This window comes from Lactuca virosa, chromosome 8 (genome assembly GCF_052849685.1).
Source record: "Lactuca virosa cultivar CGN04683 chromosome 8, Lactuca_virosa_CGN04683_v6, whole genome shotgun sequence".
Lineage (NCBI taxonomy): Eukaryota > Viridiplantae > Streptophyta > Magnoliopsida > Asterales > Asteraceae > Lactuca > Lactuca virosa.
In genome coordinates this window covers 316,997,342-317,021,695 of record NC_136433.1, presented here as the reverse complement: position 1 = coordinate 317,021,695, position 24,354 = coordinate 316,997,342, and positions in this window count along the sequence as shown.

Here is a 24,354-nt window from a genome sequence, read left to right as displayed (position 1 = left end):
ATATTTTAAGTTAAGTATAAGGCCCTTTATTTAAACTAGAACTTAAATCAATATATGTTTCATTATATATATATAAGTCATAGGAGTATGGTTTTCAAAGTATGTTTATACAATAACTTATATAAACATGCCCTATGGAATTAAAAGTTCTTACTGTATAGATTTTATGATGTCAAATTACTTGCATACTATTGTAGTTTAGACTTATATTGAGCTGAAATAGTGGGTCGTTACATTATCCCCCCGTTAGAGGGAATTTAGTCCCGAAATTGTTTCTAAAGTGGTACTCATGAACTAGAGAAAAGATGTGGATACTTTTGTTTCATTTGATCTTCCCGTTCCGAAGTGAATTTAGGTCCCCGCTTGGCATTCTAGAGAACCTTCACTATTGGTATACGACTTTGTTTTGTTCTTTTGACTTCCCTATCCATGATCTTCACTGGTTCTTATACGAAGTGTAGACTCTCATTTAACTTGATTGCGTCGAGTGGGATTACAAGAGTCTCATCAGACAGACACTTCTTGAGATTAGAGACGTGAGAAATATGATGAATGTTACTGAGTTCATACGGTAGTTTGAGTTTATAAGCAACTGGACCAATTCTAACAAGAATCTCGGATGGTCTGATGTACCTCGGATTTAGTTTTCCATGTTTATCGAAACGTATCAATCCTTTCCAGGGTGAGACCTTTAACAAGACGCGGTAGCCAACCTGGAATTCCAAGGGTTTTCGTCGTTTGTCTGCATAACTCTTATGTCTGTCTCTAGAAGCTTTCAATCGTGCCTGGATTTGGACAATCTTTTATGTGGTTTCTCGAATGATCTCGGGACCGGTTAGTGTAGTATCGGGTATTTGGTTCTTGGCTAGTTGCATATCCCCCACTTCATCCCAGCATAGAGGAGATCTGCACTTACGACCATAGAGAGCTTCAAAGGGTGCAACTTTGATGCTAGTGTGATAGTTATTGTTGTAGGAGAATTCAACTAGTGGTAAATGGGTATCCCAAGCTTTACTAAAATCTATCACACATGCCCTTAACATGTCTTCCAGCATTTGTATTGTTCTCTCGCTTTGCCCATCAGTTTGAGGATGGTACGATGTACTCATGTCAAGAATGGTTCCCAAGGACTTTTGTAGTGATTGCCAAAACCGCGAGGTAAATATACTATCTCGGTCAGAGATAATAGATATTGGCACTCCATGCAGTCGTATTATTTCTTTAATGTACGTCCTTGTTAACTTCTCCATTTTATCAGTTTCTTTTATTGACAGGAAGTGTGCGGATTTGGTTAATCTGTCGACGATCACCCAAATGGTGTCACGACCACCAGTTGTCCTGGGTAACTTGGTTATGAAATCCATTGTAATCCGCTTCCACTTACACTCAGGTATTTTCGGTTGTTGTAATAAACCTAAGGGCTTTTGATATTCTACCTTGACTATGGCGCAACTTAGGCACTTGCCCACATAGGTAGCAATTTCAGCTTTCATGTTCGGCCACCAATACTTCTTAAGGTCCATATACATCTTGTCTGAACCTGGATGAACGGAGTATCGAGTTTTATGGGCTTCGTTCATGACAACATCTCTGTAACCACCAAACTTTGGGGTCCATATCTGATTCATGAGATAACGAACTCCGATTCATGAGATAATGAACTCCGTCACCTGTCACGTTCTCAGGTCTCAAGGCTTCCAGCCGAGCCTCCTTGATCTATGTGGATAGGTGGGAATGGATGGTCATGATCAGAGACTTTACTCGGCGGCCCAAGTACTCTTTCCGACTGAGGGCATCTGCTACCACATTGGTTTTGCCGGGATGATAGCGAATCATACATTCATAATCATTGAGTAGCTCTACCCATCGTCATTGTCTCATGTTCAGTTCTTTTTGATCAAAGATGTGCTGGAGGCTTTTGTGATCAGTAAAGAATGTGCATTTCGTACCATAATGCCTCCTGATATTTAGAGTAAAAACCACTGCTCCCAGTTCGATGTCGTGTGTGGTATAGTTGACTTCATGGTTCTTAAGTTGTCTCGAGGCATAGGATATGACCTTTCCTCGTTGCATAAGAACGCAACCTTGCCCTTGCTTAGACGCATCGCAGTAAACTACAAAATCTTCTGTCCCTTCTGGGAGGGACAAGATCGGTGTGCTGCAGGGGGCTTGCTTTAGTGTCTGGAAAGCAGTTTCTTGTTTCTCCTCCCAATTGAAAGTTATACTCTTCTGGGTCAGGGTGGTGAGTGGCTTCGCGATCTTTGAGAAATTTTGAATAATTCTCCTGTAGTAGCCAGCGAGACCTAGAAACTGACGAATCTCTGTTGGGGTTCGTGGGGTCGCCCAGTTTTCGATAGCTTTGATCTTGGAGGGATCCACATGTATCCCTTCCTTGCTGACTACATGACCTAGGAATTCCACCTTTCGAATCCAGAATTCACATTTTGATAACTTCGCATACAATTTCTCTGCCCTTAAGGTTTCCAAGACCTTTCGTAAATGTTGGTTGTGTTCTTCCTTACTTAGGGAATAGACTAGTATATCGTCAATGAAAACTATAACGAACTTGTCTAAGTAAGGTCGACACACGTGGTTCATCAAGTCCATGAACATTGCAGGTGCGTTTGTTAAACCAAAGGGCATCACTACGAATTCATAGTGACCGTAGCGAGTTCTAAAAGCGGTATTTGGAATATCAGCCTCTTGGACTCATAATTGATGGTATCCTGATCTCAGGTCAATCTTGGAGAAGAAACTGGCTCCTTGAAGTTGATCAAAAAGATCGTCGATTTGAGGTAAAGGGTATCGGTTTTTGATAGTAAGTTTATTTAATTCTCGGTAGTCTATACACATGCGAAATGATCCATCCTTCTTCTTTACGAACAAGACCGGTGCTCCCCAAGGTGAGAAGCTTGGTCTAATGAAACCTTTGCTGAGAAGTTCGTTTAACTGGTTGGATAGTTCCCGCATCTCTGATGGTGCAAGACGATACGAGGATTTAGCTACGGGGGTAGCTCCGGGAATCAAGTCGATTCGAAATTCAACTTGGCGTTCAGGAGGAACTCCTGAGAGATCTTTAGGGAATACATCAGGGAAATCACAGACTTCAGGGATATCCTTGATGCTTTTCACTTCTTGTGTCTTATCAACCACGTGAGCTAAGAAGGCACAATAATCTTTACGAAGATACTTCTGGGCCTTGACGCAAGAAATAATTTGAATATTCGAACCGAGTTTGTCACCATAGATAACGAGAGATTTGTTACTTGGCAGATTAAGATGGATGGCTTTTTCATAACATAGGATATCAGCACGATGAAGACTTAACCAATCCATGCCGATGATAATGTCGAAGCTTTTAATCGAGACCAGCATAAGGTCAATTTGGAAAGAATGGTACCATGTTTAGAGTAAGTGGGCATCCTATGTATATGTCGTTTGTACCCTCGGTCTTCCTGTTTTCCATCTCTACGGTAAATGTGTCTTTTAATGTTTGGGGATTTTGTTTTAGTAGATGTTTGAATTTATGGCTCACGAAGCTTTTCTCCGCACAACTATAAAAAAGAATGCATGCGTAAGAATTGTTGAGAAGAAACGTATCAGTCACCACGGTAGGATCTGCCATTGCTTCTTCGTGGCCAATTGCCAAAATTCTCCCCACTCCTCCATTATTCTTTATCTTTGGGCAGTCTCTTTTGAAATGCCCGATTTCACCACATTCATTGCAAGCTTGACTTACTCCCGCGGCAGGGACTTGAGAGATGGGTTGTGTTGTGTCACACCCCCAAACCGGAAAGGCAGAAACGTTCGGGGGGTGGATGACGTCATGTGTAAACAACAATTGTATCATAGTAGTCATAGTAAACAAAACCATTACATTGAATACATATATAAAAAGGGTTTACATTTATTTGTTTAATTCTTGTTTTTATACATCAAAAGTATAGTCAAAATAGAAAGACGTGACTCTATACGCTCCGTCTTCTCAAAACTCCAGGAGGTACCTGTCTACTAATTTCAAGAGAATACAAGTAGTTTTGAAAGAGTATCAGCATAAAGCTGGTGAGTTCATAAACGATGTTTTTGTAATGAAAACCTGTTGATGACTCTATAAAATGTTCGCATGGTTCCAAGAAAATCCAATATTTTCTTTAGTAAGAGTGAGATAATATCAGTTACATCTATAACCACTTAGTTCATGCTAGCCACGTATAAACCAATATTGAACAGACAGTTGACTATGTGAATCTGCCCTAAGTCCACAACCAAACAAGGAACAGGAAATGAGGCGGAAACCACACATTCCACAGTCTATCGAATATGCTCCATACGTAACCCTGATGCCTAAATAAGGAATTATAGGATTAACTATGAATGTTTGTTACTGTATTCTGTTGTAGTATAGAAAAACGTTAGTTTGTATGTCTAGTTACTATCAACCGTAGTATGTGGGCATTCTTGTACAAAAACCTTTGTATAGTATGTTCTGTATAGAAACCCTGGGTAATATCAATGTGTAAAAGTAGTTTCATTACTTAAAATAAAACCAATGAAGAATGAAATTCTGTAAACAAATGATTAGTTTATACTATTGTGAGTCGTATAACCATGCTTGATATGACCTAGTGACCTTTACGACGTTCTTCAAGTGTCGGTTAAATGACATTTGTCACCTCAGGCATGCCTGCCTAACTGTAGCTAGCAGTTCCGGTGTGGGATTGTCAGTCCCGAATAGATCTATTCACAAATCTCACGCTCTCCCTCCAGGAGACTCTGATTATACTATGATAGGATTTAATTCAGTACACCTAAGGGTACAATTTTGAAGTAGAGTCTCACAATTATGTATAATCTAGTTTACGTGTAATTCTGTAGTGTTCACTTGTATTTGGATCTGTTGTATACTGTATAAAGTAATAATTATACTTAAATGTTGTACTCTTTTAGTAATGTATATCATAAACTAAATATGTCATAGTTTATATGTTTACCCATGTATGTAATCTGAATTGGTAAAAGCTGTGTATTGAATTCCCCAAACTATACCCATTATAGTTTACTTGAAATGTTATGTACTTGATTTATAAATTGTTCTGAAAACTATGAAATTGTGTTTCCAAAATAAAAGTGTCCCTTATGCTCAACATAGTACAAAAGGAATAAAATATCTAAATATTTTATAAAACGTGGAAATCGTTTGACTGTATCAATTGCATAAGTTTAAAACTTGTTAAAATCATTTGTGTTTGGCTTGTATTCCCCCTGAAAACATTAAAATTCGTAAAAGCGTTGGGATATTGGCACACCCGAAAACCGGAACGGCGGAAACGTTCAGAGGTGGAGGACGTCATGTACAGTATCACAACATAGAATAATAGTAAACAAGTAAACAACATCATCCATTGCATTAATGATATCAGTTAATACAAGTGTGTTCTGTGGTTTATAAGACACCAATATATGAATCAAAATAAAAGATGAGTCTTGTATGTGCTCTATCTTCTCAAAAGCTGGCCTCGGTACCTGTCTACTGATGACCTGAGAATAAAAGTTATTTTGAAAGAGTTTATCAGCATTAAAGCTGGTGAGTTCATAAGCATTTAAGTGTCATTATTTGTGTGAAAATGTTTGTAACTGTTTGAATGTAAAAGCTTGTAAATGTTTGTAGTAAAGTTGTAAGTGTTTACTTGTAGTAAAATGTTCGTTGTAAATGTTTGTAAAACCGTTTGTAAAATGTTCGAACTTCCTAGAAAATCCCATATTTTCTACTAAATCTGTAGTCTTCTACCAAGACCCAAAGTTCGGTTTGTTTGTTTGTAAGAGTATGTATTTTTCCCAAGTCTAACTATCTTTGTCAAAATATAGTTTGTACACTTATCATTTAATGAGAAAACATTTCAGGGTAAATGTATTTGGGAAAATATTATAAAACTATAGTTTTATATGCGAAAACTACCGTGGTACTACTTACCTTAAAGCCAATGAATTATAAGGTAAGGTGAGATTTGTAACCATACTGATTGACGGCTGAAGAAACACGACGATGAAAGATGTCGAAATTAAATGTGACATTTGTCAACCCATCGACTTGGTCGGCCTAGGACTCTAGCTAACAGTCAGGGTGCGGGATAGTCTGTCCCGTATAGATCTATACACACAATGCCCGCTCTCCCTCCAGGAGACTCTGGTTACCAACATGACAACGGTGGAATCCGCGTCATGTAGAAGTAAATCTCATATTCTAATTGTTATGATTGAGTATGTTCCTTTTGTTTACTTGTAAATGTATATGTATATGTTCTAAGCGTTTGTATTTATATATGTTATTGTTCATTCCTCCTAATAGTATGTTCTGACTCATGTATGAACAGACTCTTCGTATGTTTCATAGTACTAGAATTACTGAGTAGTATCTTCCTAAACTATACCTATTATAGTTTATTAGTAGAATTGTCTGTATAACTGAAAGTATTGAACTGTGATAAAAGCTATTATGTCTTATACATATATACATAATATATAACTAAGGATCAAACGACCCTCGGACAAACAATAGGGTACTCCAAGTCCACAACCAAACAAGAAACATGAATTAGAGTGTATTATCAGTCCTAAGTCCTTCAAACCTTACTTATATAACTATATGTGCATTAGACATGGTTTTGACAATATATATAAGTTTAAAAGAATTTAAAGTAAAGTTTTGGTAGGAAAAGACTAAGTTTTATAAAGAGTTTAACATGTAGAAGCGTTTGATAATCATTTCGAAGTAGTTTTGTTGATAAAACAGTTAAAAGTATAGTAAGTCCATTGTTTGCAAGTTATTAATCACATGTGATTGATATAATAACTAATATGATTCAACTTGTATTCCCCCCCCCCCCATAAACGCATTTAAAAACATTAAAAAGGTTGATTAAGGGGTATGAACTCACCTGTAGTGAGTGGTTTGGATGGAAGTGTTGGACAAGGTGCTAGGTGTCAAGTGAAGACTTGGACACACACAATGATCCTATTTAACATATAAAGACATATACATGTATCGAATTAGTGATTATAACACTAATTAAGCAAGTATAAACACCCTAAAACGTTGAAACCACTTTGGTTTAAGTGTTAGAAGGTCATAGGGTTGCATCAAAGGGATGTAAGGCCTTGCTTTAGAGTTTACGGCCCAAGGACCAACTCCCATGGAGTTTATGGCCTAAGGTTTACGGCCCTAGTGGGTTTACGGTCTAGGGTTTACGGCCCCTGTGGGTTTACGGCCGTAAACCCATGGTAACTCCTATCATTTCGTGGTTTAAGGTCCTTAGCTCATGCATGAAAGGTTCTAGTCCATTATCCAAGCCCTAGGAAGTAATGGTGGCACATATGCACCACCTAATGGTGTTTACGGCCCAAGGAGATTGCCTTGGCCGTAAACCCATGCGTTCTTGGGCATTCTTGGTGTTTTTCAATGGTTTAACAAGTAATCTAAGCACATAACTAGTTAAGAGGGGTGTACTTACTTATAGGAAGCTTGTAAGAGTGTTTAAGGTCCAAGAACATTAGTGTGTGTTCTTGGTGTTCTTGGTGAAATGAAGAACACTTGAAGATCTATGAAAAAGAGAAGATTTCATGGATGAAATCATGTATAACTACTAGATGAAGTGTTGTATCAACAAATCAAGAGAAGAAACACTTACATTTTTGGAAGATTTGGAAGAAGATCTTATGATACTTGAGAGAGAATGTGGGTGTTCTTGAGCTTGGAAATGAGAAATTAGGAAAGAAAGGAGTAAACTCATGCCTTAAGCATGAGTTCACGACCAAAGGGGAGTTCACGGCCCAAACCCCTCATGTTTGGCCGTGAACACCTCATTAAGATGTTAATTGTTTTATTTGTTACACAATAATCCTAGAAATTACTTCCTTTCATTTGTTCTCTCAAAGAATTAATATTAAAAATATCCAAACGGACTTTAAACCGAGCTAAAAATTAGCAGAAATGAATTTGACTTTTTAATTGAAGTGCTTGACTGCAGGGTTTGTACAAATGGAAATTTCGGGTTGTCACAGGTTTGAACTCACAGTTAGTTGTGTGCAACGTCGAATCAACGAACTGAAATGAAGACCCTCGAGTCGTAACGTATGGCACTTAACGGAAGCATATTAACAATTAAATACATATATGTATCTAAATTAGTGATTTCGTTAGATAAAGTGTTAGAAAAGCACCTGTTTTCGGTTAAGGAATGTTACCGGGACTTGATCGAATCGAGGAAAGTGGATTTTCAGTCAATAGCACCACTTAGGGAGTGTGTACGGCCGTGAATGGGTAGGAAGTGCGCGGACTTGGTCAATCTGTCGATGATGACCCAAATGGTATCAAGCCCACCCGTTGTCTTGGGTAGCTTGGTTATGAAGTCCATAGTGATCCACTCCCACTTCCATTCAGGTATCTCTGGTTGCTGAAGTAAACCTGATGGTTTCTGGTATTCGACCTTAACCTTTGCGCAAGTAAGGCATTTACTCACGAAGGTAGCAATCTCTGCTTTCATGTTAGGCCACCAGTATAGCTTTTTAAGATCCAGATACATCTTATCTGAACCTGGGTGGACGGAATAACGAGTGTTGTGTGCTTCGGTCATGACCAAGTCTCTGAAGCCACCGTGTCTCGGTGTCCAGATCCGGTCCATGAGATATAAAGCTCCGCCACCCCTGACTTCCAAGTTCTTCTCCATTCCTCGCAGGGATTCTCCCGCCACGTTTTCAGGTTTCAAGGCTTCGAATTGAGCCTACTTAATTTGTGCGGATAGATGCGAATGGATAGTCATGGTTAATGACTTGACTCTTCAACCAGAATATTCTTTCCGACTTAGGGCGTTTGCTACTACGTTGGCTTTACCCGGATGATAACGAATTTCACATTCGTAGTCATTGAGTAGTTCGACCCACCGTCGTTGTCTCATATTGAGCTCCTTCTGGTTGAATATGTGTTGTAGGCTTTTGTGGTCTGTAAAGATAGTGCTTTTCGTACCATACAGGTAGTATCTCTAGATCTTCAGGGCAAACACCACTGCTCCTAATTCGAGATTGTGTGTGGTGTAGTTGACCTCGTGTGTCTTCAGCTGCCTTGAGGCATAGGCGACGACTTTACCCCGTTGCATCAGAACACAGCCGAGCCCCTGGTTGGATGCATTGCAGTATACTACGAAGTCCTTTATCCTTTCGGGGAGGGATAGTATCCGTGTGGTGCATAAGGCTCGCTTCAGCGTTTGGAACGCTTTCTCCTGCTTCTCTTTACAGTCAAAGGCTATGCCTTTCTGGGTCAATGTCATAAGGGGTTTCGCCATTCGAGAGAAGTTCTGTATGAACCTGCAGTAGTAGCCCGCGAGGCCTAGAAATTGACGAATTTCTGTAGGCGTCTTCGGTGCTGACCAGTTCTCGATGGCTTTAATTTTGGAAGGGTCCACGTGGATTCCTTCTTCACTAACTACGTGACCTAAGAATTCGACTCTGCGGATCCAAAATTCGCATTTAGAGAACTTCGCATAGAGTTTCTCCGATCGTAAGGTTCCTAGTACTTGTCGTAGATGATCGCTATGTTCCTCCTTACTTCGAGAGGAGATAAGTATGTCATTGATGAAAACGATGACGAACTGATCCAAGTAAGGACGGCACACCCTATTCGTTAAGTCCATGAATACTGCGGGCGCATTAGTCAATCCGAAGGGCATCACTACGAACTCGTAGTGTCCGTAACGAGTTCGGAAGGCTGTCTTTGGAACATCCTCCTCAAGCACTCGTAACTGGTGATACCCTGATCTCAGATCAATCTTAGAAAAGTAGCTCGCCCCTTGCAGTTGGTCGAATAAATCGTCTATGCGTGGAAGAGGATAACGATTTTTGACCGTAAGCTTGTTGAGTTCCCTGTAGTCAATGCATATACGGAACGATCCGTCTGACAGTTCTTGCATCTCTGCAGGTGCTAGACGGTAGGGCGATTTGGCTACAGGGGTAGCCCCTGGAATTAAGTCGATTCTGAATTCGACTTGGCGTTGGGGAGGTAAACCCGGTAGTTCTTCTGGAAAGACGTCGGGGAAGTCGCGTACTACGGGAAGGTCTTTTAGGTCTTTTGTTTTCTGGTTCACATCGACTACGTGTGCAAGGAATGCGCGATATTCCTTACGCAAGTACTTCTGGGCTTGAATACTTGAGATGATACGAAGGCTCGTACTGGGTTTGTCTCCGTAGATCAACAGGGTTTCGTTATTCGGTAGGTTTAGGCGGACTGCTTTCTCGAAACACAGGATATCGGCGTGGTAAAGACTCAACCAGTCCATGCCTACAATGACGTCGAAACTCTTGATAGCCACGGGTATGAGGTCGATTGGAAATGAATGATTATCTAGTGTGAGGGTACAACCTATGTAAATCTCGTGAGAATTCTCTGTCTTTCCGTTAGCCATTTCTACGACGAAGGTTTCTTTTAGTGCTTGCGGTGTTTGATTTAGTAAGTGTTTAAATTTTTGATTTACGAAACTCCTCTCTGCCCCACAATCAAATAAGACACATGCATAAGAGTTATCGAGGAGGAACGTACCCGTGACTACTGTGGGGTCCGCCACGGCTTCATTGTGGCCATTAGCGAGTAGTCTTCCTGCTCCTCCCGCATTCCCAGCTTTCGGGCAGTTTCTTTTGAAGTGCTCTGTCTCGCCACACCCATAGCAGGCCTGGCTCACTCTTGTACCAGGGACTTGGGTGATGGGTTTGGGTGGTGTTCTGCAAAACCGGACAGTATGGCCCTTCCGATTACAGTTGGTGCAGTGCATTTCCCGGCAGGGGCCGTTATGATGGAAATTGCACTTGGTGCACTTGGGTAGGTTCCCTGCGTATGGCTTTGCTGGCACAGGGACAGCAGGGGTTGTGGCATCATGGACAGCCACAATCTGTTGGTTTTTAGATGAGGGTTGAGATGATTTGCCCTTCTTTCGGTCCCAACGCTTTCTCTTGTTGTCGGCCGCTTTGGTTGGCGTGGAGGCAACCGTTGTAGTTGTTGTTGTTGGAGGAGAAGGAACCTCGTGATCAATAAGCCTTTGGGCCAATTCCTTGGCACTATCAAAGGTCGCAGGGTTCGATGCTAGAACGTTCCCTCGGTAAGGGGGCACCAAACCCGAGATGTATCTTTCGATTTTCTTGCTTACGGTGGGGACCATGTTGGGACATAGAGTCACCAGGTCGCTGAATCTGGCCGTATAAGCCACTATATCGGAACCCTTCATCTTGTGATTCCACAGTTCTTCTTCGAGTTTCTGAACTTCGCCCCTCGGGCAGTACTCCTTTGCCATTAGATCCTTCAGTGTCTCCCAGCCCATGGCGTTAGCTGCTACCAGTGAGAGTGATTTGACATGGCCATTCCACCATGCCAGGGCCCTTTCTGTGAAGGTGCAAGCAGCGAACTTGATCTTGCTTCCTTCAGGGCAAGAGCACATCTCAAAGATTGCCTCGGTTCTCTCGATCCATTGGGACAGCGCAATAATCCCTCCGGTTCCATTGAAGTACGTTGGTTTGCAGCTGATGAAGTCTTTATAGGTATACTCCCGTGTACGTGGTTGGATTTCACCATTGCTAGAGTTGGTGCCTGTTCCAGCTCCACTAACGCCACCAGAATTTACTTGAGCCATGGCCGCGGTCACAGCTGCCTGAAACATCACCGCATCGAACTGCGGAGGGGGTGGTGGTGGTGGAGTTTGATTCACAGGTCTGCCTCTGGTCGGACGCTTGCGAGGCGGCATCTTTTACTGAAAGTTGATAGAGATGATGATAGAAGTAAGAATCAATTGTAAGATAATGAGAGTGATTTATGGACTAATTCGCCATAGTTCAAACATCATATAGGGACATGACCATGGAGTAGAGAAACACAAGAGTAAGGACTTTCCAATGGATTAGATAACTGCCAATATCACTGGTATTAATGATGTAATTGAGTTCGGGAAAAATGACCTAACAGTAGGCCTTACATCAAACCATAAGGGAAAATGTTGACAGTTTAGAAATCTAGTTAAAGTACTTGAAAGATAGGAATATTTTACAGACAAGAGCTACATAGGCACAGAAAAGAAAGGCTATTCCTTAACCCTAAAGAAAAGACGCGTCGACATCCTCTACCGGCGACGGGTATCCCTCGGGCGAACCCTCAGCTCTGCCAGCTGGCGTACCACTTCTTGAAGCTGTTGCTCCTGCGCCCTCTGACGCACTCGGAGTTCTATGACTTCAGCCTGGGATACAGTTAGCTGTTGCTGCAGAACCTCATTGGTTCTCCTAGTCCTTTCCATAGCCTCTTCGAGTTGGCGAATGCGGACCCTGTTAATTCCAGAGTTGGCATCCACTTCCATCACTCGGTCCATAGCTGCTCGACCTTGCTCCACATTCCGAGCAATCCTGCGGACCATAATGGGCAGGACTCGGTCAGCTGAGCCTCCCTCGTTTATGTTGTAAAAGCTTCGGTCTCCATTGAAGGGTAATGGCTGACTCTGCTCATCACTCCAACGGTTCAAGGTTGTCGCCCACAAGGGTGTGGGGCCTTGAAATGTCGGTTGGAAGTTGAGGTTTGGGACTGGAGCCTCTTGGGGCAGGTTATTGACTTCTAGCTCGGAGTCAGATCCATCCGAAAAACCTTCTGCGAGGTGATCATCCAAAGGGATTGGGTGATCATCTTCTGGCTCATCATCGAGCCACCCACCATTTCCTTGGTTGGGAAAATACGGATCGTCGGGGAGATGGAAGCCAGCCATGCTATCTACACGAGAAAAAGGGGGTATAAGAATCTTATAATAATAGACGTACTAATCTAAGATAATTATAAGATGATCCTTACTAGTTACTTCAATACTTGCATAGTGCATACCAATTACGTGTAACCAAAACATGATAGACCTTCGAATAAGTGACCCTAACTCTAAATCCACAACCAAACAAGGAACAGGAAATAAAGCAAAGGTCACAGATTCTAAATCTATAGCACCTTAGTCACATGTAACCTTAGCGTATCCACTTAGCAACTATTGCCCTACTAGTAAAGACCTTTTTAGTTCTCAAATAAGTAATTATAATAACACAAAATACTCCTATTGTATTTTAGGTTTATGTTCTGTTCTAATGTTCTTGTTGTAGTAGTGTTGGTAAGTTTTTAGTCTTGTCGCAACACCACAACCATTCTTAGGCACATGCTAGTCACTCCTTGGAAAATATAGTTGATCAGGCTATATCCCCCTAGGTTTGACTATATGTCTCTAAGCCTAATTGTGTTGTTCAACAATCGTAATACTTTTGTTCTGTCCTAGTGACGCTGATTTTAGTATGAATGCAGGTAGGTATACTTTGGTTAAATATTTTATTATTTAACAGTATAAACTCTTGGTCAGAGTATATTAATCCTGTTGCGTTTATAGTTTGTATATCTTTTATGAGTTGATATACTCGATTCACTATAAACAATGCTCTGATACCAATCTGTCACACCCCAAAACTGGAACGGCGGAAACGTTCAGGGGTGGAGGACATCATGTACAGTATCACAACATAGAATAATAGTAAACAAGTAAACAACATCATCCATTGCATTAATGATATAATTTAATACAAGTGTGTTGTGTGGTTTATAAGACACCAAAATATGAATCAAAATAAAAGATGAGTCTTGTATGTGCTCCATCTTCTCAAAAGCTGGCCTCGGTACCTGTCTACTGATGACCTGAGAATACAAGTTATTTTGAAAGAGTTTATCAGCATTAAAGCTAATGAGTTCATAAGCATTTAAGTGTCATTATTTGTGTGAAAATGTTTGTAACTGTTTGAATGTAAAAGCTTGTAAATGTTCGTAGTAAAGTTGTAAGTGTTTACTTGTAGTAAAATGTTCGTTGTAAATGTTTGTAAAACCGTTTGTAAAATGTTCGTATCTTCCTAGAAAATCCCATATTTTCTACTATATCTGTAGTCTTCTACCAAGACCCAAAGTTCGGTTTGTTTGTTTGTAAGAGTATGTATTTTTCCCAAGTCTAACTATCTTTGTCAAGATATAGTTTGTACACTTATCATTTAATGAGAAAACGTTTCAGGGTAAATGTATTAGGGAAAATATTATAAAACTGTAGTTTTATATGCGAAAACTACCGTGGTACTACTTACCTTAAAGCCAATGAATTATAAGGTAAGGTGAGATTTGTAACCATACTGATTGACGGCTGAAGAAACACGACGATGAAAGATGTCGAAATTAAATGTGACATTTGTCAACCCATCGACTTGGTCGGCCTAGGACTCTAGCTAACAGTCAGGGTGCGGGATAGTCTGTCCCGTATAGATCTATACACACAATGCCCGCTCTCCCTCCAGGAGACTCTGGTTACCAACATGACAACGGTGGAATCCGCGTCATGTAGAAGTAAATCTCATATTCTAATTGTTATGATTGAGTATGTTCCTTTTGTTTACTTGTAAATGTATATGTATATGTTCTCTTCTAAGCGTTTGTATTTGTATATGTTATTGTTCATTCCTCCTAATAGTATGTTCTGACTCATGTATGAACAGACTCTTCGTATGTTTCATAGTACTAGAATTACTGAGTAGTATCTTCCTAAACTATACCTATTATAGTTTATTAGTAGAATTGTCTGTATAACTGAAAGTATTGAACTGTGATAAAAGCTATTATGTCTTATACATATATACATAATATATAACTAAGGATCAAACGACCCTCGGACAAACAATAGGGTACTCCAAGTCCACAACCAAACAAGAAACATGAATTAGAGTGTATTATCAGTCCTAAGTCCTTCAAACCTTACTTATATAACTATATGTGCATTAGACATGGTTTTGACAATATATATAAGTTTAAAAGAATTTAAAGTAAAGTTTTGGTAGGAAAAGACTAAGTTTTATAAAGAGTTTAACATGTAGAAGCGTTTGATAATCATTTCGAAGTAGTTTTGTTGATAAAACAGTTAAAAGTATAGTAAGTCCATTGTTTGCAAGTTATTAATCACATGTGATTGATATAATAACTAATATGATTCAACTTGTATTCCCCCCCCCCCCATAAACGCATTTAAAAACATTAAAAAGGTTGATTAAGGGGTATGAACTCACCTGTAGTGAGTGGTTTGGATGGAAGTGTTGGACAAGGTGCTAGGTGTCAAGTGAAGACTTGGACACACACAATGATCCTATTTAACATATAAAGACATATACATGTATCGAATTAGTGATTATAACACTAATTAAGCAAGTATAAACACCCTAAAACGTTGAAAACACTTTGGTTTAAGTGTTAGAAGGTCATAGGGTTGCATCAAAGGGGTGTAAGGCCTTGCTTTAGAGTTTACGGCCCAAGGACCAACTCCCATGGAGTTTATGGCCTAAGGTTTACGGCCCTAGTGGGTTTACGGTCTAGGGTTTACGGCCCCTGTGGGTTTACGGCCGTAAACCCATGGTAACTCCTATCATTTCGTGGTTTAAGGTCCTTATCTCATGCATGAAAGGTTCTAATCCAATATCCAAGCCCTAGGAAGTAATGGTGGCACATATGCACCACCTAATGGTGTTTACGGCCCAAGGAGATTGCCTTGGCCGTAAACCCATGTGTTCTTGGGCATTCTTGGTGTTTTTCAATGGTTTAACAAGTAATCTAAGCACATAACTAGTTAAGAGGGGTGTACTTACTTATAGGAAGCTTGTAAGAGTGTTTAAGGTCCAAGAACATTAGTGTGTGTTCTTGGTGTTCTTGGTGAAATGAAGAACACTTGAAGATCTATGAAAAAGAGAAGATTTCATGGATGAAATCATGTATAACTACTAGATGAAGTGTTGTATCAACAAATCAAGAGAAGAAACACTTACATTTTTGGAAGATTTGGAAGATCTTATGATACTTGAGAGAGAATGTGGGTGTTCTTGAGCTTAGAAGTGAGAAATGAGGAAGGAAAGGAGTAAACTCATGCCTTAAGCATGAGTTCACGGCCAAAGGGGAGTTCACGGCCCAAACCCCTCATGTTTGGCCGTGAACACCTCATTAAGGTGTTAATTGTTTTATTTGTTACACAATAATCCTAGAAATTACTTCCTTTCATTTGTTCTCTCGAAGAATTAATATTAAAAATATCCAAACGGACTTTAAACCGAGCTAAAAATTAACAGAAATGAATTTGACTTTTTAATTGAAGTGCTTGACTGCAGGGTTTGTACAAATGGAAATTTCGGGTTGTCACAGTTATGAACTCACAGTTAGTTGTGTGCAACGTCGAATCAACGAACTGAAATGAAGACCCTCGAGTCATAACGTGTGGCACTTAACGGAAGCCTATTAACAATTAAATACATATATGTATCTAAATTAGCGATTTCGTTAGATAAAGTGTTAGAAAAGCAGCTATTTTCGGTTAAGGAATGTTACCGGGACTTGATCGAATCGAGGAAAGTGGATTTTCAGTCAATAGCACCACTTAGGGAGTGTGTACGGCCGTGAATGGGGTTTACGACCGTAAAGGGAGTGTACGGCCGTGAACCGTGTAGGGCCGTAGACTGCCTCTCGAAGGGTGTACATCCTTTGAAGGTGTACGGCCGTGAACCGGTGTGCGGTCAATGAAGATTTGCAGATTTGAAGGTGTATGGCCGTACACTCAAGAACAAGGTTGCTGGATTTGATGAAGAACGTGTTCTAGATGCTCCGAAATGACCCTCAATGGTGTTTTTCGATGTTTTTCCGGAAGAGTAAAGGTGCTTTAAGTTGTACGGTCACGAGTCTAGAGAGAGAAAGAGAAGGTGTGTCCGGCCAGAAAAGTGTAAATGAGGAGTAGGGCCTCATATTTATAGGGATTTTTGAGGTCGGTGGTGGGTTCCACCCGATGTTGGCCGTAAACGAGTGTACGGCCGTACACGGGTGTACGGCCGTGAACTCAAGTCGGGTCGTGAACTCGGTCTTGTTCGAAGGAATTCCCGAAATTCCGCGTGGTTTTGGTTCCGACTCGAATATAGAACTCAAAATATTAACGGAAATTAATTAACGGAAACTAGAAAAGGGTTCGGGTTGTCACATCATCCCCCCGTTAAAGGGAATTTCATACCAAATTTCAGACACATAATACAAATCATGGACTCGGAAATAGATGAGGGTACTTTTGTTTCATTGAATCTTCGTGTTCACAAGTGAATTCAGGTCCCCGCTTGGCATTCCAGTGAACCTTCACTATCGGGATACGACTTTGTGTTGTTCACTTTACTTCCCTATCCATGATTTCTACGGGTTCCTCTACGCAATGTAAGTTCTCGTCTAGTTCGATCTCATCGAGGGGAATTACAAGTGTCTCATCAGACAGACAATTCTTCAAGTTCGAGACGTGAAAGACAGGATGAATGTTACTAAGTTCTCGGGGTAAACGAAGTTTGTATGCTACGGGACCGATCCTAGCGAGGATCTCGAATGGTCCAATGTATCTCGGATTCAGCTTTCCACGCTTTTCGAAGCGTATCGTGCCTTTCCAGGGTGAGACCTTCAATAGAACACGGTCACCAACCTGGAACTCCAAGGGTTTTCGTCTCTTATCGGCGTAGCTCTTTTGTCTATCTCTTGAAGCCTTTAATCGTTCCCGAATTTGTACGATCTTCTCCGTCGTCTCTCGGATGATTTCTGGGCCAGTGAGAGAGCTATCAGGGACTTGACCCTTAGCTAGTTGCGTGTCGCCCACCTCAGCCCATCACAGAGGGGATCTGCACTTACGGCCATAGAGGGCTACGAACGGTGCAGCCTTGATGCTGGTATGGTAGCTGTTGTTGTAGGAAAATTCGACTAAGGGTAGATGGATGTCCCACAACTTACCAAAATCTATGACACATGCTCTCAACATGTCTTCCAACGTCTGAATGGTCCTCTCACTCTGCCCATCTGTTTGTGGATGATAAGCTGTGCTCATATCCAGTTTAGTTCCAAGAGCCTTTTGTAGTGACTGCCAAAATCTCGAGGTGAATCTGCTATCTCGATCAAAGATAATGGACACAGGCACACCATGCAGACAGAGTATCTCTTGTATGTAGATTCGTGTAAGTTTCTCCATTTTGAAGTTTTCCTTGATTGGCAGGAAGTGAGCGGATTTAATCAGTCGATCGACAATTACACAGATGGCGTCGTGCCCACTCGGAGACTTGGGCAACTTTGTGATGAAATCCATTGTAATCCTTTCCCACTTCCACTCAGGTATTTCTGGCTGCTAAAGTAGTCCTAAAGGCTGTTGATATTCCACCTTCACCTTGGCGCAAGTCAGGTAGTTGCCCACGAAGGTGGCGATCTCTGCTTTCATGTTCGGCCACCAATAGAGTTGTTTGAGATCCAGATACATCTTATTTGAACGTGGGTGAACGGAGTATCTAGTCTTGTGAGCTTCATTTATTACAACCTCCATGTACCCGTCGTACTTTGGGGTCCATATCTGGTTCATGAAATAGTAAACTCCGTCTCCCTTGACCTCTAAGTTCTTTTCCATTCCTCTCAAGGCTTCATCCGACATGTTCTCTGGCTTTAAGGCTTCCAGCTGAGCCTCTCTGATTTGTGCGGATAATTGGGAATGGATGGTCATTGTTAGTGCCTTCACACTACAACCTGCATACTCCTTTCGGCTGAGGGCATCCGCTACCACATTGTCCTTGCCGGGATGGTAGCGTATTTCGCACTTGTAATCACTGAGTAGCTATACCCATCGCCGCTGTCTCATGTTCAACTCTTTCTGATCGAAGATATGTTGTTGGCTCTTATGGTCGGTGAAGACAGTGCACTTGGTTCCGTAGAGATAATGTCTCCAAATCTTTAACGCGAAGACCACTGCTCCCAACTCTAGATCGTGATTTGTGTTTTCAGATGTCTCGAGGCATAGGCAATAACATTTCCTCGTTGCATGAGCACACAGCCTAGGCCCTGATTGGATGCATCACAGTAGACAACGAAATCCTCTGTCCCTTCGGGTAGGGACAAGATAGGTGCGCTGCATAGGGCCTGATTCAATGTTTGAAACGCAGTGTCTTGCTTTTCTCCCCAACTAGAAGTTACACCTTTCTGTGTCAGAGTGGTTAAAGGCTTAGCAATTTTGGAGAAGTTCTGGATAAATCTGCGATAGTAGCCAGCTAGACCCAAGAATTGACGGATTTCTGTGGGCGTCTTCGGTGCTAACCAATTCTCAATCGCTTTGATCTTGGAGGGGTCCACGTGTATGCCTTCCTCGCTAACCACGCGACCAAGGAAAGTTACTTTTCGGATCCAGAATTCGCACTTAGAGAATTTCGCATATAGCTTCTCCTCCCTTTAAGTTTCCAGTACTAGCCTCAAGTGTTGACTACGATCTTCCTCGCTTCGGGAATAGACAAGTATATCATCGATGAACACGATTACAAACTTGTCTAGGAAAGGACGGCACACCCGATTCATCAGATCCATGAATACCGCCGGTGCGTTGGTTAGACCAAAGGGCATTACTACAAACTCGTAGTGTCCATAACGAGTTCAGAATGCTGTCTTGGGAACATCATTCTCATGAACTCGCAACCGATGGTACCCTGATCTTAGGTCTATTTTTTAGAAGTAACTGGCTCCCTGAATTTGATCAAAGAGGTCGTCGATTCTGGGTAAGGGATAACAGTTCTTGATGGTAAGCTTGTTCAGTTCTCAATAATCAATGTACATCCGAAAAGATCCATCTTTCTTTTTCACGAATAAGATCGGGGCTCCCCAGGATGAGGAACTTGATCTGATGAATCCCTTGCTGAGCAGCTCATTGAGCTGGCTTGATAACTCTTGCATTTCTGTCGGCGTTAGACGATATGGGGATTTAGCTACGGGAGTAGCTCCGGGGATTAAGTCGATATGGAACTCGACTTGGCGCTCGGGAGGGATTCCTGGAAGATCTTCGGGGAAGACATCAGGAAAGTTGCAGACTTCGGGGATGCTCTCGTGGTCCTTCACTTCCTGCTTTTCGTTAACGACATGAGCTAGGAATGCATGGCACTCCTTTCACAAATATTTCTGGGCTTGGATGCATGAAATGATACGAAGGTTTGAGCTGAGTTTATCGCCGTAAACTACGAAACTTTCGCCAGAGGGAAGATTGAGACGGATGGCTTTTTCGTAACAAAGGATATCGGCACGATTGGGGCTCAACCAATCCATACCAATGATGACATCAAAGCTTTTTATGGAAACCGGCATAAGGTTGATTGGGAAGGAATGATCGTTTAAGGTAAGGGTACAGCCTATGAATATGTCGTTAGTGCTCTCTTTCTTTCCGTTAGCCATCTTGACGGTAAATGTCTCAGTTAAAGGTTGGGATTTACACTTGAGTAGATGTTTGAATGCATGACTAACAAAACTCCTATCCGCACCAGAATCGAAAAGAATGCATGCATAAGAGTTGTCAAGGAGGAACGTACCCGTAACGACGGTGGGATCAGCAACTGCTTCCTCCTGGCCCATCGATAGCACTCTCCCTGTGTTGCCAGTTGTTGTTGCCTTGGGGAAATTTCTGTTGAAGTGTCCAACCTCCCCACAACCATAACAGGCTTGACCGGCGCCCCTTCCAGGAGTCTGATTGGTTGGTTGGACTGGTGCCTTACAGAATCGAGCTGTGTGTCCCTTCTTACCACAGCTGTTGCACAACAACTACCGGCACTACCCATGATGATGGAAGTTGCACTTGTTGCACAAGGGTAGGTTTCCAGCATAGCGTCTGGGGGTTGTTTTAGTAGTGGGAACTGCAGTAGGAGTAGTAGCAGCGTGGACTGCGACTGTTTGTTGCTTCTTCGAGGGCTCCTGCGAAAACTAGCCCTTTCGTTTGTTCCAGAACTTTTTCTTTCCACCACTCGCCTTTGGTGGTTCGGGAGTGGCTGTCACTTCATCCAGACCAACTTCGTGATCTATCAGAGTCTGCGCCAGGCACTTGGTGCTATCAAATGTAGAAGGCTTAGCAGCCAAAACATTCCCTTGACTTGGGGGCGTCAATCCCCAAATGTACCTTTCAATCTTCTTGCTTTCCGGGGTGACCATTCCCGGACATAGAAGAGCCAGATCGCAGAATCTAGCTGTGTAAGCAGCAATGTTGGAACCCTTCATCTTTAGGTTCCAGAGCTTGTGTTCTAACTTCTGCTTCTCGCCCCTTGGGCAGTATTCAGCAATCATGAGTTCCTTTAAGCTTTCCCAACCCATCGCATTTGCTACCGACAGGGTTAGGGATTTGACCCGGCTATTCCACCAAGTCAACGCTCTGTCAGTGAAGGTGCATGTGGCAAACTTCACCTTGTTTGCCTCTGAAACACGCACAAATCTCGAAAATAGACTCGATCTTCTCGAACCATCGGGTTAGGGCAATGACTCCTCCATTGCCGTCGAAGGATTTGGGTTTCGCGTTCATGAAGTCCTTATAGGAACACTCCTTTTGATGTCCCTGATCGCCAAGATTCTGGGGATGAGTACCACCTCCGGATCCGCTAGCCCCACCGGGGTTAATTTGTGCCGTTACTGCAGTCACGACGGCTGAAACTGCTGCCTGGAACATGGCAGGATCGAACTGAGGAGGTGGTGGCGGCGGAGGGACGTTGTTCTTCCTGTTGGGTCTCTTTCTGGGAGGCATCTTGTTCTAAAAATAATCAGGAAGAAGAGGATGGTAAGTCCCCTAGATCTTAAATCAACATATATGAAACAAGATATATCTCATCCTGATAGATAAAGCGTTCTACTAAGCGATAAACAGAGAATGGTTACCAATGCAAGTAAACTATCGCTAGGAAGACACTTGGAATGAATCTCTATACTGTATTCGGCTCTAGCTAAAATACTCCTATAGTATTTTAAGTTGTATGTTCTGTTCTATTGATATCTTGATGTATATAGCTTGGTAAGTTTTAGACTTGCTGCAACACCACGATCACTCCCAGACATATGTTGGTCATGTCTCAAATAAATATAGTTGATCAGGCTATATTGATCCCAGACATGATTACATAACTACCCAGGTTTAACCGAAGTGTCCAACATCCAAATACTTTTGTTTTGTTCTACTTATGATACTGTTTCTGGTACATATGTATACTTGTATACTCTTTATAAATTACTTATATTTTAAAAGTATACTTTTAGTTCAGAGCAATTCGGCCCCTTAGTGTTTATAGTTGTATACCATGAAGGTTCGGTATACTTAGTTCACTATAAACAATATCTCTGATACCAATCTGTCACACCGCTAAACCGGAACGGCGGAAACGTTCGGGGGTGGATGACGTCATGTGTAGTATCTCAACAATTGTATCATAGCAGTCATAGTAAACACAATCATTACATTGAATACATATATAAAAAGGCTTTACATCTGTTTAATTCTTGTTTTTATACATCAAAAGTATAGTCAAAATAGAAAGACGTGACTCTATACGCTATGTCTTCTCAAAACTCCAGGACGTACCTGTCTACTGATTTCCTGAGAATACAAGCAGTTTTGAAAGAGTATCAGCATAAAGCTGGTGAGTTCATAAGCGATGGTTTTGTAATGAAAACCTGTTGATGACTCTGTAAAAATGCTCGCATGGTTCCAATAAAATCCAATATTTTCTTTTATAAGAGTGAGATAATATCAGTTCCATCTATAACCACTTAGTTCATGCTAGCCACGTATAAACCAATATTGAACAGACAATTGACTATGTGAATCTGCCCTAAGTCCACAACCAAACAAGGAACAGGAAATGAGGCGGAAACCATACATTCCACAGTCTATCGAATATGCTCCATACGTAACCCTGATGCCTAACTAAGGAATTATAGGATTAACTATGAATGTTTGTTACTGTATTCTGTTGTAGTATAAAAAAACATTAGTTTGTATCTCTAGTTACTATCAACCGTAGTATGTGGGTATTCTTGTACAAAAACCTTTGTATAGTATGTTCTGTATAGAAACCCTGGGTAATATCAGTATGTAAAAGTAGTTTAATTACTTAAAATAAAACCAATGAAGAATGAAATCCTATAAACAAATGATTAGTTTATACTATTGTGATTCGTATAACCATGCTTGATATGACCTAGTGACCTTTACGACGTTCTTCAAGTGTCGGTTAAATGACATTTGTCACCTCACGCATGCCTGCCTAACTATGGCTAGCAGTTCAGGTGTGGGATTGTCAGTCCCGAATAGATCTATTCACAAATTTCACGCTCTCCCTCCAGGAGATTCTGGTTATACTATGATAGGATTTAATTCAGTACACCTAAGGGTACAGTTTTGAAGTAGAGTCTCATAATTCTGTATAATCTAGTTTACGTGTAATTCTGTAGTGTTCGCTTGTATTTGGATCCGTTGTATACTGTATAAAGTAATAATTATACTTAAATAATTATTAAATGTTGTACTCTTGTAGTAATGTATTTCATAAACTAAATATGTCATAGTTTATATGTTTACGCATGTATGTAATCTGAACTGGTAAAAGTTGTGTGTTGAATTCCCCAAACTATACCCATTCTAGTTTACTTGAAATGTTATGTACTTGATTTGTAAATTGTTCTGAAAGCTATGAAATTGTGTTTCCAAAATAAAAGTGTCCCTTATGCACAACATAGTACAAAAGGAATAAAATATCTAAATATTTTGTAAAACGTGGAAATCGTTTGACTGTATCAATTGCATAAGTTTAAAGCTTGTTAAAATCATTTGTGTTTGACTAGTATTCCCCCCATGAAAACATTAAAAATCGTAAAAGCGTAGGGGTATGAGCTCACAGTTAGTTGTGTGCAACGTCGAATCAACGAACTGAAATGAAGACCCTCGAGTCTTAACGTGTGGCACTTAACGGAATCCTATTAACAATTAAATACATATATGTATCTAAATTAGCGATTTCGTTAGATAAAGTGTTCGAAAAACACCTGTTTTCGGTTAAGGAATGTTATCGGGACTTGATCGAATCGAGGAAAGTGGATTTTCAGTCAATAGCACCACTTAGGGAGTGTGTACGGCCATGAATGGGGTTTACGACCGTAAAGGGAGTGTACGGCCGTGAACCGTGTAGGGCCGTAGACTGCCTCTCGAAGGGTGTACATCCTTTGAAGGCGTACGGCCGTGAACCGGTGTGCGGTCAATGAAGATTTGCAGATTTGAAGGTGTATGGCCGTACACTCAAGAACAAGGTTGCTGGATTTGATGAAGAACGTGTTCTAGATGCTCCGAAATGACCCTCAATGGTGTTTTTCGATGTTTTTCCGAAAGAGTAAAGGTGCTTTAGGTTGTACGGTCACGAGTCTAGAGAGAGAAAGAGAAAGAGTGTCCGGCCAGA